The sequence below is a fragment of the Eulemur rufifrons genome, chromosome 15 (assembly GCF_041146395.1).
Source record: "Eulemur rufifrons isolate Redbay chromosome 15, OSU_ERuf_1, whole genome shotgun sequence".
Classification (NCBI taxonomy): Eukaryota; Metazoa; Chordata; class Mammalia; order Primates; family Lemuridae; genus Eulemur; species Eulemur rufifrons.
Genome location: NC_090997.1, coordinates 38,168,512 through 38,185,847, shown reverse-complemented (window position 1 = coordinate 38,185,847; position 17,336 = coordinate 38,168,512).

Here is a 17,336-nt window from a genome sequence, read left to right as displayed (position 1 = left end):
TACAAGAATAAAACCTCTCTCTAGAATGGCTTTTAGGTACTTAGAACAAAGAATGAAACTCATTTTGATGTAACACAAAATCTATATTTGCAGTTGACTACCATTTTGTTGTCATTTGGGAAAAATGTTTCATTTGGGTTCCAAAAAAACTTGAATAATGTTTGTTTAGTAATCACCTTTTGTAGTTATTGTTTGTTGTTTCTATATGGCTCTAGATATATGTGATGCTGTTTCATGGAAAAAAATTATTCTGAGCAAATGAAACCCCTGCCCAGGAGAGCCTGAGGTCTACTTTTGTGCATATTAATATATGAACAATTAAATTTCATGGTTCAGTATGTAACCTGATCTCTGTGTGGTCCAGAAAGAGGCTGCTTCTCCAAGGACAGCATCAAGCATGTAGTCAAGTGCTTAGTGGAGGATACCTTCCTGAACCATAGAGATTAGGGTGCCAAGTGGACCTCTTGTCTTACCTTCTGTAGTAAATTTACTTTCATAAACCACAATTTTGGGTCTTAGACTTATATAAAACAATTGTGATGCTTATAGCTGCTATATGGAAGGATGGATACTAATAATAGCATATCCAAATTACCTCTTTATTAAATTCCCTTATTAAAATCAGAATTATTTTTATTCTTAAATATGTATTACTATCATTACTATTATTGTTATGTTATGATTTGTAGCTCACATACATATGGTCTTAACTTATTGTTATGGGTACTTGGTCAATTTTAACACAATAATTTATGGACCTGGAATTCTACAAGTTTCCATGCTTCTCTAGTTAACCTCAAAAGAAATTTGAATCAAATTTGAAGAAGTATTTGTTGAGTGTACCCTTGTATGTATAGCATTCTGCTTGGTGCTGTAGGAAGAAAGAATCCAACTGAGAAATATAATTTTTAAAAAAGCAAAAATCAAAACTGGCAAGTAGTGCCAAGCTATGTAATTGTGATTCAAAAAGTTAAGACATTCATAGAAGGGGGAGATCAGAACAGCATGTGAGGGAAAAGTAGAGAATAATGTGAGGGAATGATGAAAATTTGGACAGCTACCATTGGAAGAGGTAGAAGATCACAACAGAAGGAGTTTCAGAAGAGGAAAAGAAATGCAGGGAGGAGGTTATCAGAAATTGAGCATAATAAAGGCAGGGCACATAATTTTATCAGACACTGGGACAGAGAAAAACTGACCAAAATAAAATTGTTGACTCTATGTTTACTAGGACACACTAGATAATACAAGATAACCATGATATGGATGGTCAGACACACTGTGAATGCCACTCTCCTTGCTACAGATCCACCCTCCTACTGGTTCCCGATGATGCTCCATGATGCTAACAATTGAGGAAGCTAGAGGAGGGAAGGAACAGATTTCTGCCTGTGATCTCCAGAAGGAACCAAATTTTTGACCCCTTGATTTTAGACCAGTAAGACTCATTTCAGTCTACTGATTTCTAGAACTGTAAGAAAATACATTTCAGTTGTTTCAAGCCATGAAGTTTGTGGTCATTTGTTACAGCAACAATAGAAAATAAATATACAGCTAAAGCTTCCCAACTTCCCAAGCATCTATAAGTGAGCAGAAACTTACCATAGTCGATGTCTTATGAAGTTAGCCAACGTGTTTTCTTAGCTCAAATAGGAAGATCTGTGACTCATAGTCTCAATATCTCAAAGAGGAATTTTTCTTGAATTCTTGAAAACTGAAGTTTATTTTCTCAATGACATTTGAATGTAATATTATGTTTGTGGATAGCAGGAAAATGGCTTGAATGTGACAGTGGTATTCTCTACACAGTGAAGGTTTTACTCTGCTGCATAACACATGAAAGTGGGAGGTTTCATAATCTACATAGCTGATACCATGGATCTAACATATTCCAGCAGTTTCAGCTTTTTCCTTTCCAGAAATTTAGAGAATATATATTTTGCTATATTTTTGCTGAACCCGGAATCAGGCCCAAATCCATGGAGTTGGAGCTCAGGAACTTGGAGTTCTCAGAAACCACCCATTTTCCTCCAAGTTGATGCATTGTCTTCAATGAGTTTATACACCTCAACTCTTCCTTTTGAATAATTTGTTAAACTGCTTCCAGAAAGTCTTTTAATCTGCTATTCAAACAGACTTCTGGAAGGTCCTTTGGATTAGTTTGCCAGGCATTTCTGGACATGGATGAATTCTAATGTGATCTTGGCAAATCTTGGTGGTCTTTTTACCATTGGTTGGAATGGTGGTTAGATAATGAAAACCTTTAGCTAGGCCGAAAAGTTTGATCATGATAATTTAAAAAGACACATTAAATTTTTATATATGCATCTAATATGAGTCATTGCTGATATAAGTAAGCAGCGCTAATATATAGGATTGGAGACAGTGAAAAGTTCTGGGGAATTATTGATATGGTTGTTGAAATCACTGTGATGATGACAAAACACTTTGCAAAGATGCTTTTGAGCTGGGTACTAAACTCAGTTGAGAAGGTATAAATGGATCTGTGGGATAGTAGACAGATAAAATGATGACCAGAAGGTAGGAGAATAGCAGACAATGGGTGAATAGTCGTAGTGGTAATATTGGCCTACTAAATGGAGGTCAGTGGAAAAAAGTAAGCATTAGGAGAGAGACCAATGAATGGGTCATGGATCATCAAATCTTAAGTTCAGCGAATTTAAAGAAATAAAGAGAAATAAAAACTCTTTAAAAAAAAAAGAGGCACTCACCGAAAGAGGTGAAGGGAAACAATGCAGCACATTGAGGATGGAGGCTGTCAGTGAAGGTGAAAGGGAGAAAAATTGTAGATGAAACTATGCAGGAATATGATAGGTAGAAAAATTTGGACTGAGTTATTAGTGGTGAGATGTTAGTGCTCATAGGAGAAAAATAGGAGGATGGAAATTAGAGTGAGAAAGGTGATGATGAGATGATTATTTGCAGACTGGGACCACAACAATTGAGAGCAAAGGGGCTAATACATGAGAGATATTATGAAATCTGTGTGTAAGTGCACAAATACGAAGACTCTCATGGGTGTATGATGATGCAGCTACGAGTCATGAGAGGGTCCTGGTCTTTGATGGCTGTGTGAAGGTGCAGGTCTGTGTTCATAATGTAGTGGAATTCCATGACGTCTAGAGAGTAGGTTTCCTATTGAAATGGAAATAGTTTCTAATATATTTCTTCTAGAAAATGTTCTCTTTGCTTTTGTTTATGAAGATATGCTTATGAATTTAATTTAATTTGCAACATCGTTTCTTGTTTTCTCCATGAGTAAGCCTTCGTGTTATGATTTCATTTATGATTGAAAAATATGGTGTAAACCATCCTTTAATAATACATGCCTTATTGATTGTGTTCATTAAAATAATTTGTTGCTGAAATTGAAATGTCTAGTGAACATAAAAATGTTAGCTCTAGCTTTCCCACTACGGTAGCTGTGACTGTGGACCCCAAACCATAAGCTGAACTCTTGGGATAGAAATACATAAGTATTTTAGTTTTTTTTTTATAGTAAAGATTTACTATGTGTTCATAAGAGCTACAATTCTGATTCAGGAATGTGCCCTGCTGTGATCCAATTCCATACTCATTAAATCCAGGTACCCCCTAAATTGTTACAAGGCTTTCTCAGTCAGTCACCGTTTTCAAAAGCAGAGAGCACATATATTTACAGTGCTGACTACTAACATTCCATCAGAGTGCGAGTATAAATGTTCATACTTTGTTGCCTTACCTATGCTTGGATTAATAATTTAAGTAGCCCACAATTATTAATAACTCAGTTCTCAAATAATATTCATATGTAATCTCCAAAAATATAAACCACACAATAAAATAAAAAAATGCTCCCAAATTGATTTCCATTTCTCCTCCAAGGACACCAAGCCTATAGATCTAGAAGCAAAAAGAAAAAATAATAATATAATAGAATATAATGAAAATATGACTATATTAATTAACATTAAGACTATAATAAATAACATATTACTATTCATATACTTATAGTAAATATATTTACTAAATCATAAAATGTCCAGAAAAATGTTTTATGAATTATTTAGAAAAGATGATAGTAGCTGAGTGCCCAATGTATCTATGAGAAATTATTCAGTTGCAAAGGTGAGCAGTTTTACATTATACTTTTTTTCACATTTTCCTTAATAACTATGTTAGAAAGTAATACTCATGTTCTCTGTTTTATGAGATATTTCAATCATAAATTGTTATATCCATTTTTATGTGCTTGTTAAAATAGCAAAATATCTATTATAGGTTACCAGATTCATTGATAAATTACAACTCTATCCAAGTGTTTCTTACACTTTAAAATATATTAGGTTTCTACATATTGTTTCTCTATCAATCCACATTGGAAGAGTAATTATTGTATAAACTTTTAGAAGGAACATTACAGTTGGTATAGTAATCCACAGAAGTGGAGTGTGAATTTTGATTTGTTTCTAATATTTTTACTAGATACTGCAGTTACCATGCCTGCATTACTTAAATCTTAGATAATCATCTTACCTTATGTAAACAAATAAGGTTTTTACAGAGATCAATTACTTGATAAATTTTGACTGTGAACTGCATATGAAGTCTTTTACATGAACTTAGCTAAGTTAATAAAATAATTTCTACAAAGCTCTTTTAATTTCCAGCTCTGAATTTGTAGTTGGAGTATGGAATACAGTCTATTGACCTACTGTGGACTAAACTCTATTATCCCCCACATTTATATGTTGATACCCTAACCCCCAATGTGACTATATTTGAAGATAGGGTTTTTAGAGGACAATTAAGCTTATGAGGTCATAAGGGTGAGGCCCTAATAGGATTGGTGGCCTAATAATAAGAGGAAATAGCTTTGTCTCTGCACATGCTCAGAGAAAAAATCATGTGAGGACTATAGCAAGAAGGTAGCCATCTGCTAGCCAGGAAAAGACCATTCTCCAGAACTGCAAGATATAAATTACTGTTGTTTAAACCACCCAGCCTATGGTATTTTGTTATGGCAGCCTGAGAAGACTAATATATGACCTATGCCCAATAGTCCCAAGATTATGGAGGGTAAAGGTAGTGATTTGCATTATATAGTCAACACAGATTGAAATAAAATTGATAATGAAAATAGTATTTCAGTTTTGAAATATTCCAGCAATTTAGATTATTGATCTTATTATAAATATTTATGCCTGATTTACATTTAAATGATGCATTTCAGTAAATTGCTATTATAGTCACTGCCAACAATGTACATTGCTTATAATAATACAGGTATGCAGGAATAATATTTAAAATATTTAACAACGTGTGTAACATGAGAGTCAGAGAATTACAACAGACACTCAATGAATAAGAACAGAAAATGGCTACTATGTTAAGGTTACTTGTTAGGTAGCAGATCTGCCTACACATACATTAGTATGTTTTTAAAAGATGAATGATAATAACAATAGTTGATACAGTATGTCTTCTGAGAAATTTCTTTGAAACAATTTTATAATTCTTTACTTTCTTCTGTAAATGGTTTGTGTAAAACCTGAATTAGTTTTAGAATATAATGCAGTATATGTATATGACCAACATAAGTTTGAGATTAGGTATCTTTTTAAAAATTAACTCTATTCTTATTAAGTAAAATACTAAATTCCAAGTCTCACATTACTGGCTGCATCTGTTATCTCTTAATTTTCAAAGTTTTCTTTTCTTTTTTTTTTTATTACTCCCTTCCCTCTGGAATAGAGACTAAATACTTTCCTAGGCTTGACTTTTGACTTCTTTCTTAATTGAACTTTTACATAATAACATGATTTTCTGTGAAAAGAAATTTAGAAGTCATCCATTCCCACCTCCTATACTACTGAGGTGTGTTGGAATTCTGCTGCGTGGAAAGTGAGAACTGGAAAGTGAGAACTGGACTCCATGCAGTGCAAATCCCACCTTTCCCCATGCACGCATTTTAAAGGCAGATAAACTTCTCCCTTTCCACATGATAGTTTTAGGAAAGGTAGTTGCTACTCTGGACAGATTTTTTTTTTTTTTTTAAATTTCTAGTGAGTATAAATGAAATTAAGTTGAAAAAAATTCAAAAAGATGTCAGACTCAAAATTTTAATTGCTTCATGAAAAGATTGAATTTTATATTCATTCCCAAATTGCTGATTTTTTTAACCTTTATTAGTTTTCATTTCCACAAAACTTGAATTATTATTGTGACTATTTCCTTTTTCAAAGGGGTGTTGTTTTTTCTTGCTAAGGTAAACTGTTGGTCCTTGAACATAGGGATTCTTGAAATAAATCAGTGTATGGGCCTTGGTTCTTATGTTCTTCATTGCATGCTAAGCTGGGAAATAGTGTAGCACTTTGCTCCCATCTTTCAATTTCTGTGAGCTAAGACCTCTTATTTGTAAAGTGGTGTTAACAGTATCAGCTGCCTAGGGTTTCTGTAAGCATAAACAAGTTAAGGACACATACTGAGGGTTTATTACATGGTGGGTATTTTAGAGAAAAAAATGATGCTAACTATGTCACATTCTATCTTCTTCCACTGTTACTTCTAATGTGATATCACAGTGACAGAAAGCAAATGGCAGCAGAGGGGTTAGTGTGTTGTACTAGCTTGTAACTCACTAACATTTCAAACTAAAGCCATTCAATTATTTTCTTAGATTATTATGTGATATGTTTAACTACTTCCAGCTCTCTTTGCCTTGACCAAGAGGTCCCCAAAAGATGACTATGAATGACCATAGCATGAATAAATCCTTATTGGAATACAATTTTGGTCTCTGAGTATTGAGCACAGACTGTTATTTTAGTGCCTTGTGCATACAAAATAAATAAAATACTCTATCCTTAGAAAAACTTATGGTGTAGTTCTGGGCTATTCACATATTACTTTACCCCAGTTGGAGTCAGGATGAGGTGGGGATTGAGGCAAAACCCTGCTCTGGCACGAAGCCACATTGTAAGTAGTATTAACAACACTTGGCGCAGATCCATTTACTCTGATGCTTTATGAGTGACTCAATCTAATTGAAAATCACAACCAGACATTTTTATTAGATAAAGTTATGAAATGATTTGCTGTAGCAGCAGGGACTTACAGGTCTTGTGTGTAATATAAAATTTTAATGAAATGGGCATTTAAAGATTATCATTATAGTATATCATGTAGTCGATGATCAAAACATTAAATTAGTAATAAGCTAAGATAAATGCAAGGTCTGGGATTTTAAAATGACAACCAAAGAAAGAAAATGAGCTTAAATTTTACTGAAAACATATTGTAACATAAAATAAGTAAATATGTTTGGTAATGGCTGTATAGTGCACACCGTTGAAGAATTAATATCTTCACTTCTTCACTTGAGAAGCAGAAAATAAGGCAAATATTTTAAAATAGGGCATGATTTTTCCCTGCCTTAGAGTCTGAGATGCTTGAAGATTAAATGCCAATAAGAGATCCAAATAATGTTCTTGGAGGTGTATTGGACAAGTGTGGTAGATGCCCCAACATCCATCCCATTCCAACTGGTTAGTCTCTAACCACTGTCGTCTCGTTCCTCCGGTCAGTGATCTGTTTAGCTGTGGAAACAAGTTGGCTCCACAAGAATTTAAGCTAAATGAGGGCAGGATTTTTGTGCACTGATGAATTTCTACGACTCAGAACAATGACAGGTGTGGTAGATAAAAAATAATTGTTGAAGAAAAAGTGAGGAACAGAGAGAAAAAGAAAAAAAGGAGAAGGGAGGAAGGGAAGGAGGGAGTGATAAAATAAGGAAGGCAGGAAATCAAGAAAGGTGGAATAAAGGGAGGAAGGAAGGAAGAAAAAGACAAAGGGAAGGAAAGAAGGGCAGAGAGTGACACAAGGTGAGAGGATTGCTTGGTGTTCTTGGAACCAATCAATCCCTCTGTCATTCTCTCTCCATACTGGACTTGACCAAGGTTGATTATTCTCATTGCTTCTGGAAGCCATTCTAAGACCATAAAGACAACCAAGTGTAAGATGGAATTGATTCTGTGTATGACAGAGAGATGGAAAGAACCTGAGTTCTTGATAACAAAGTTGAATATTTTAATTAACCACGCCTGAAGGCAGTCTTACCTCTGAACTTAGTGTGTGGCACAATATATTTTATCTCATTTAAGCTGAGTTGAGTCAGAAGTTCCATTTCTTACAGCTGATCACTTCCTAACAGATAAAGTCTGGATTCCAGAGTTAGAAGACAGACGACTCAAGCTGAGAACCATTTTACCAGGCGGAACCTGGTGCGGTGCCTGTTATGTGATACTTTGTAATCAGTAATAACAATAGCAACAAAGTAGTGTTCCCTGGCGGTGTGTGTCAAGCCCTGTGCTAATGTTTTACATGAACTGGATTTCTATGCTAGCCTTACTAGGTGGGCGTTGTTATATTATTGCCAGTTTGCAAATGCAGAATTTGAGACTTCAGGAAGTTAAGGAAATTTTGTAAGCTACACGGTGATTGAGGGAGTTGATCTAGGATATTAATCCATGTCTATGGGACTGTAGAGCTCAAGCTTTTTACTCCTAGACTACACTCTCATGGGTCTTATTTTGGCTTGCTTTTTAGAGATTTCCCTTTTCAATTCATGTGGTCTACCTAGAACAATAAAAAGTAAGGCCTCAGTGTCTCTCCACATAATCCTCAATTCCCAACTCTCCCTGAGAATTATAATGTATATGCATAATTACTCAAAATTTTTAGCTTTTCCACTTCCTGTGGGTACAGGGTACTAGGGAGAACAAAATGGCAATTGAACATATATCCATACAATATCATTGATTTGGAAAAGTTGGTATAAAGAAAATGTGCAGAATTAAAGAAGCAAAGATAAAGGAGCTCTCCAGACCAAACAGAATGATACGGTGGTCAGTCTTATAAGATATATATATATATATATATATATGTATATATTTTAAGGTACACAGTTTCTGTCTGCTGCCTGGAAGTAAAAAGAATACAGAGGTTAAAAATAGTCTTCCTAAGCAATATGTGTATACTTAGTTTTTCTAAAAATATAATAAATGGTTTTTGAATAGGGAATAACAGTAAACTAAGGATCAGTATTGATTCACAATAACTGTTTTCAGCATTCAATATTTTCATTTTGATTGCCATTCCTTTGAGTCATTCCCTGATTTCTGTGAATAATAAATGTATTGCTACATGCTAATATTAATAAAGAATTTCCCTCAGGTAACCATGCTTGCAAAAGTCCCCTCAAAACAATTTATTATTCCAAAAAGATATTTACAACACTTGGGAAATCTATGGAAAAAAGCTATACCTGCTCTGATGATAATTTCTTTACTGTCTACATTTTCACTACAACCTTAGCTGTCCTTTTTATACTATTCTCAATACTTCTAGGACCTCAGACGTATTGAATTTGTTATTAGCTCTAACATTCTTTAGTCTTTCCTTGATAATTTCATCAAGAATACATTTGCCTTTTATAGTGCTAAAATTCTATTTTTTCATTTACTGTGGTAACATTTACTGCTAACCTACCAGGCAACACAAAAGGCATGGTAAGAGATATGGAGATGAATAAGATATGATTCCTTTCCTCAAATGGTTCCTAGATTGGGGGGAGATAGACACATCACTAGAAATTGAAAATATAGGAGAGCTAGATAAGAAAAAAGTGTTGAAGAAACCCAAAGAACACCTAAACCTGCCTAGAGAAACTGGGAAAAATCATACTTATATAGATAGTAAGTAGATAAGTAGAACCTTAAAAATGAATAGAAGTTTGGCATCTACTGGAAGATAGGACTGGCATCTGGGACAGATGGACCAACCTGTCAAAAAAACATAAGGGAGGTCAAGGAGATGTGAAAGTCTTCAAGAATGTTGCACCACAATAAATTAATCCTCACACTGGTCCTATGAGGTCTTATAACTATTCTCATAGCAGTATTGATGAAGAAACTAAGGTTTGTCAAATTTAAGACATTACCACTTGCTAAATTCTTTCTTGCTCACTCTTCTTTAGTTTAAATCTTTGTTTATAAACCTATTATATCAAACCTATAAGGGAGACAACCCTCTCACAATTACTCAGAAAATGTCAATTGAATAAATACATGAATCAATGGAAGAAATGATTATCTTTTTTTTTTTTTTTTTTTTTTTTTTTTTTTTTTGAGACAGAGTCTCACCTGTTGCTCTGGCTAGAGTGCCATGGTGTCAGCCTAGCTCACAGCAACCTCAAACTCCTGGGCTTAAGCAATCCTTTTGCCTCAGCCTCCCGAGTAGCTGGGACTACAGACATGCACCATCATACCCGGCTAATTTTTTCTATATATTTTTAGTTGTCCAGCTAATTTCTTTCTATTTTTAGTAGAGATGGAGTCTCTCTCTTGCTCAGGCTGGTCTCGAACTCCCGAGCTCCCAGAGTGCTAGGATTACAGGCATGAGCCACCATGCCCAGACATCATTTTTTTTTATTTCAGAATATTATGGGGGTACAAGTGTTTTGGTTACATAAATTGCTTCTGGCAAGGTTATAAGTGTGCCCGACCCCCAGACAGTGTGCATTGTGCCCATTAGGTGTGAATTTACTCATCCCCTCCTCCCACCTCCCACCTGCTTGATTTCCTATGAATGTTATTTCTATACAAGCACATAACTGTTGATCGATTAGTTCCAATTTAATGACGAGTACATGTGGTGTTTGTTTTTCTGTTCTTGTGATACTTTGCTTAGAAGAATGGTCTCCAGTTCCATTCAGGTTAATATGAGAGGTAGTTAACCATTTTTTATGGCTGAGTAGTACTCCATGGTATACATATACTAGATTTTATTAATCCACTCATGTATTGATGGGCACTTGTGTTGTTTCTAGCTCTTTGTAATTGTGAATTGTGCTTCTATGAACATTCGAGTACAGGAGTATTTTTTATAGAATGCCTTTTTTTCCCCTTTCGGTAAATACCCAGTACAGGGATTACTAGATCAAATGGTAGTTCTACTAGTAGTTCTTTGTGGTATCTCCATATTACTTTCCATAGAGGTTGTGCTAGTATGCAGTCCCACTAGCAGTGTATGAGTGTTCCTATCTCTCTGCATCCATGTCAACATTTGTTGTTTTGGGACTGTTTGATAAAAACCATCTCACTGGAGTTAAATGATATCTCATTGTGGTTTTGATTTGCATTTCCCTGATGATTAGAGATGTTGAGCATTTTTTCATGTTTGTTGTCCACTAGTCTGTCTTCTTCAGAAAAGTTCCTGTTCATGTCTTTTGCCCACTTTTTAATGGGGTTGTTTGATTTCTCCTTGCTGATTTGCTTGAGTTCTTTATAGATGCTAGTTATCAGCCCTTTATTAGATGTATAGCATGCAAATATTTTGTCCCACTCTGTGGGTTGTCTATTTGCTCTAATGATTGTTTCCTTGGCTGTGCAGAAGCTTTTTAATTTGATCAGGTCCCATTTATTTATTTTTGTTGTTGCTATGATTCCTTTTGGGGTCTTCTTTATAAATTCCTTGCCTAGACCAATGTCTGTAAGAGTTTTTCCAACATTTCTAGAATTTTTATAGTTTTATGGCTTAGGTTTAAGTCTGTTATCCATCATGAGTTGATTTTTGTGAGTGGGGAAAGGTGCGAATCCTGTTTCAGTCTTCCATATGTGGCTATCCAATTTTCCCAGCACCATTTATTGAATAAGTATTCTCTTCCCCAGTGCATGTTGTTTTCTGCTTTGCCAAAGATCAGATGGCTATATGAGGATGGTTTTATGTCTGGGTTCTCTGTTCTGTTCCACTGGTCTGATGACTGTGTATCGTGGTGTTTGCCTCTTTGTGATGAATCTTCCCAGGGAATCCTTTGAGCTTCTTGTAATTGTATATCTAGATTTCTAGCAAGGCCAGGGAAATTTTCCTCCATTTTTCCCTCAAATAAGTTATACAACCCTTGTGTATTTTCTTCTTTACCCTCAGGGATGCCTACGATTCTTATGTTAGTCCTCTTTACATACCCCATATTTCTTGTAGGCTTTGCTCATTCTTCTTATTTCTCTGCTCTATCTCTGTGACTGACTTGTTTAATTGCAAGGTGTTGTCTTCAAGCTCTGAGATGCCTTCTTCTGCCTGATCTAACCTGTTCTCAAGGCTTTCCACTGTGTTTTGAACTCCTTGAATGAATTTTTCATTTCCAGAAGTTCTGTTTGATTTTTTGTTAATGATTCGATTTCTTTAGTGAATTTTTTTCATTTCCTGCATTGTTTTTGTGGTTTCTTTGTGTTGAGTTTCCATTTTATATTGCATTTCATTAAGCTTCCTTACAATCCATCTGGCATTTCAATATTCTGCTTTTCATTGGAATCCATTGCTAGCGAGCTGGTGTTCCCTTTTGGGGGGGTACCTTTTGCTAAATTCTTCACCCTTCCAGAGTTCTTTCACTGGTTCCTTCTCATCTGGAACAGACGCTGCCTCTTACTTTTGGATTTTCTTTTGTTTAGATGTTTAATCTCTGAGTCAATAGGTGGTGCTCGTGGGTGGAAATCAACCACATACTCTATGATTGAGTCACTAAATGTGTAAAGTGCATGCAAATTGACCTCCCTGTCAGTAGGTGGTGTTTGCTGAAGGGAACAAGCTGCACTGTTGTTTTTGGATCCTGCAACTCACTCTAGTTCCTCTGGAGAAGCCCCATAATGCCCCGGGTGGTGAGTGGGGCCCTAGAACTTCCATGTGAGTCCTTTATTCTCTACCTCAGCAGAGGCAGATGGGGAATGAGGTGGGTGGGGTTAGGTTGAGTGAGCCTGCCCTCAAGGTCCACAAATGCTGGCAAGGGATATGCAGGGATCAAAGGTCTATTCCTCCTCTCTGGGCAAAGCTGCTTGGCAGGGGCCCCACTCAACCAGAAAGTCTGCATGTGGAGGTGGGGCCGTCTGGGAACTGCAATCTGGCAGTCTGGTGAAGGCCTCACTCCTTTCAAACCTCTCTTGTTCCTCAGTTTCTCGCAGGCCTCTGCCTGCAGAGAGGAGCACAAGTCAGCCAAGCTCCCTCACAACTGTGATGTAGGCAGAGAGGTTCCCTGCCCAGGATCCCAGCCTGAGCTGGGAGCATGACCCTCCTGTGGGAGGAGGGGTGCCCCACAAGCACACTGCAGCTAGGATCCACACTGCACCCTCGTCCCTGATTGGCTCCTGCAGGAACCCACACCTCCTGAGACCAGTTCACAAATATCCCCTCTGTGCCCTTGGGCACTGCAACTGAGTCCTGGGTGCATGGGATCTGGCCTGCGGGCTCTTCCCCAGCATCCCAGAGATCAGTCTCTGACCATATAAGGGATAGGGATGCTGGTCCTGTGCCACCCATGGGGTGCCTAAGGTGGTTCAGATGTGCCTCCGCCTCGGGGGACTGTTTGTTCTAATGGGTCTTCCAGGCAAGTAGGAGAAGGGACAGCTGGCAGGCAGGGAGCTCCCAGTCCAAGCACCCCTCAGTCCACTGCAGGACCCCAAAAGGAGAGGTCTGAACCCCACTTTTTGTGGGACCTTCCGTGTTGTGTCTCAATTATCCTTCTCTGCAGCCATGGGAGGAATAGGGGAAGGGGAGAGAAAGAGTCTGGATGGAGGAAAAGTCTGCCCTCTGGTCGTCTCCACCAATCTTTCCCGGAGTCAGTCTTCCCAGAAAGGCTGGGCTTGGAGTCACGCAGATCTCCCTGAGACCCTCTGGACCCCTATGGCTCCTGCAGTGTGGATTGGAGTTGAGAAATGTCTGTGTGGGGATGAGCAAGACTGAACTTGGGGAGTTGAAGCCTCCTAGGGAGGACAAAGCTGCCTGGTAGGTAGAGAAGCAATATGGTTCCTGCCATCTTGGCTTGGGTCTGTGGGGCAGGATGTGCCCTTGGGGCCTGAGAGCCTGGTATTCTGTCCGCAAGAAGCTCCCAGCTCACTGTCAGCAGCAGTCTCTGGACTTCTGAGGGTAGGAGGACTCTCCAGCTGCTCAGGAGCATGTAGATCCAGGCCTACCGAACCTGGAGGGCAGGTGCAGGGTCAGGGAGGCAGAAGGCAGCTGGGGCCTGAAGTTTGGAAGGCTTGGGGTGAACAGGCTGCAGTCTCTTCTCAGGCACAAGGGCCCCGCAAATACAGGTCAGACACCTAGAGGAAGCAGCTCTTCTTGCCCCTCCCAGAGCCCAACAGAGAGGTTGCTTTAGGCCTCTCAGGGCAGAGCCTGTTGCACCACAGCAGGAAAGCCTCCGAGCTGGGATTGGGGTGGAGCCAGAAGCAAAGGCTCTCACTAGGGGGTCTGAGGCTGGGGCCTCGAAAATGGCAGGCTACCTCAACCTGGAGGGCGGGGTCAGCGCCTGGGACCTGGAGAGTGAGCTCAGGAGAATAGGCTGCAGTCTGCTTCTTAGGCACAAGGGTCCAGCAGATGCAGTTCAGACGTGCAGAGTACGCAGCTCTCCTCACCCTGTCGAGAGCACCGCCGAAGCACTGCACGAGGTCTCTCAGGGTGGAGCCTGCTGTGCTCCAGCAAAAGAGCCCCTGAGCTGGGTCTGCAGTGGAGCCAGAAACCGAGCTTCCAATCAGGTCCTCCAAGCAGAGGGCCCTGCAGATGGCAGCCGACCGTACCTGGAGAGCGATGCCAGGGCCAGGCAGGCAAAAGGCGACTGGGACCTGGAAGGCAGGCTGACTCCCAGGTACAAGGGTCCCAGAAATGCCAGGTCAGATGCGCAGAGGTCGCAGCCCTCCATGCTCCACCCAGAACCAGCCAAAGGGGTCTCCCAGAGCCTTTCAGGTCGCCATCGGCCACTCTCTGGTCAATTCCGTGCCCTGGTCCAGCTGAGCTCTAGGGGTGAAGCGCCTCACTCCAAATTCCAGGGTATGGCTCAGGGAAGCCACAAAGCAGTTCAGTCCCTCCCTAGCCTGGTGTAGTCCTAACACAGTGCAACCAGAGTTCAGGAAGGCGCCAGCTATTGCTTCCTCTCCACAGAGCCCGTTGTCTGGTGCAATGGCTCTGCACCGACTCCAAGCATGTCCGGGTCTGAGCGGTAGGAGGTCTGTAGGGGTGGTGGGTGTCTTCTTGCAGATCAGATCGCACTGTGCTGGCAAGGCTAGCGCGACCCTCCCGGAGTTCTGTCCTCTGTTGTCCTCCTCATGTTCTATAATCTTTATATATGTAGCTCCCTGTCACCTTTTTGTTGCCCCCGCACTGAGTGTCACGTTGCTTCTCTGTGAATTCACAATGCTGCTTCTGGAATGAGCAATCCGCACATAGGCAGCTGTCTGCAGTCTTCACCTCCTTCCCTGGCTGGGAGCGGTGAGCTGGCAGGCCAGCTCTAGTCTGCCATTTTTCTTTCTGTACTTTAAAATTTTTAATGCAACTTTAAATATAATCTTTTTAATATTTCTTTCTATTTGCTACGGTTATGCAGAAATATTGATTTTAATGCTTATTTTGTAGCTAGTAACCTTGTTATATGCTTGAATTAATTCTAATAGTTTACTGAACTTTTCAGCTCTTCTAAGAAGACATAAAAAGCTCTTCAATTACTTCAAATTGTATACCTAACTTTCCAACTCTTCAATGTTATGGATGTAATTTTTAAAATAAGAATATTTTATCTATCTTTTTTGTCATTGTTTTCACTGGTAGGGTTAATTAAAAAGACCTACTCTGCCAGTAAACTTGAAATTAACTTTCTCACATATTATTTAAGTAATTTTTTATTATAAATGCTTGGCAACTTATAGTTTTATTGAGAAATTACATTTTGGCTCCCATTTGGAGGGAATAGAAACATCATCACTCTATTATCATCCAGTTCTATTTTTTTATTAAGTAGAATAAAGCCTGTGTTTTGAAAGAGTATTTACTTTGTGATCCTGCTTTACTAGACTTTAATTTATTCTGTTTTATTTTTTGTATCCACTTGTTCTTTTCCTAATCTCTCAATCTCCATGGTATCAACCTACTTTTCCGATCTTAGGATATGTGTCATGTCTATGAAATACCAACAAATAAGGCAGTTGTAGAGATATGCTAAACTATCACTGAGTGTAATGAAAGTCACAGATGTGTCCTTATCCATTGGTAGAAGAAAATTGATTGAATTTTAATTTGCTTTCATATTTTCTTATGAACACTCTAATAAATCTTTTTATTTCTTCTGTTTCACTTACATTTAATGCTGATACATTTTTTCTTTGTCCTGATATGTGTTTGAAATTTTTCTACCTTTAGTTTATTTTTGAAATATTAATATACCAGCAATCTCTCAAATTTCAGTTTATTGTACATCTGAGATCTTTACATTGTCTTAAGAAATTGAGATCTTTAGAAAGAGAAATGCATTATCAAGGGATGCATTAGAAAATTTCATTTGGATTAAAGTTTATGTTAGAGTATGATGTATTCCTTTAAGAAGTGCTAAAACAATGCAAATAAAATTTACTTAGTCTTATCATTCAGCTATTCACAACTAGCATTAAAAACACCTGTCAAGGCTACCCATTAGTTGTCATATGATACACCCAAAAAGTAATTTTTAAGTTAGCAATGATTTCTTCTGACATCTCCTTTCTTCTGCTTGTATTAATCCATTCTCATATCAGACTTGACATTGACATTGTGAGAGATGATGGACTAGCTGTGATCATTTGCTGAAGCTTCTGAATTAAAAGTAATAACACCCTGTGGAGAGAGAGAGATAACATGTTTCATCTAAAGATTAAGATGCATTTTAAAAACTCTGAACACCTTCAATACTTCAGAGAATAGTTTATCTTGTTTGGAAGATTGTTTGACTGAATCATCTCTTAAGGGAAATAATTTTGTGTGAATGTCACCACCATGCAATACTGGATACCATAACCCCATTATTGTCAATTGTTTGTTATGCTACTTTTAGTCTCTCACTTCCAATGTAATTGACTTAATCTTTATTCATTTGTCTAAGAAAAGATACCCCTTCTTGGAGTTTTGGGGCCCATTCTGGTATTTAAAGTCCTGTTTTACCTTTTAGAGGCAGTAAAATACTTTTATTAATTTATTAACTACTTATTAAAATACTAAATTATAGCACCATTTGCCTGTTTAGAATTGAAAGTCCATCAGTGTTAGCTGTATTTTCAGCATCAATGAACTACAACTGGTCTGTTCTCATTGATATTTACACTCAAAATTAACCATGGTATCCAAAACGGAAGAAAGTTTAGCTGGGATCCTGAATGCATTGGCCTACCTGTGTTTTCTTTCTAAAAGTATTACTATAAACATCTGTCTTTTTCTTAAAGCCACAATGGTTCTTCATTATTTGCATCTATAGGAATTGTAAGAAAATG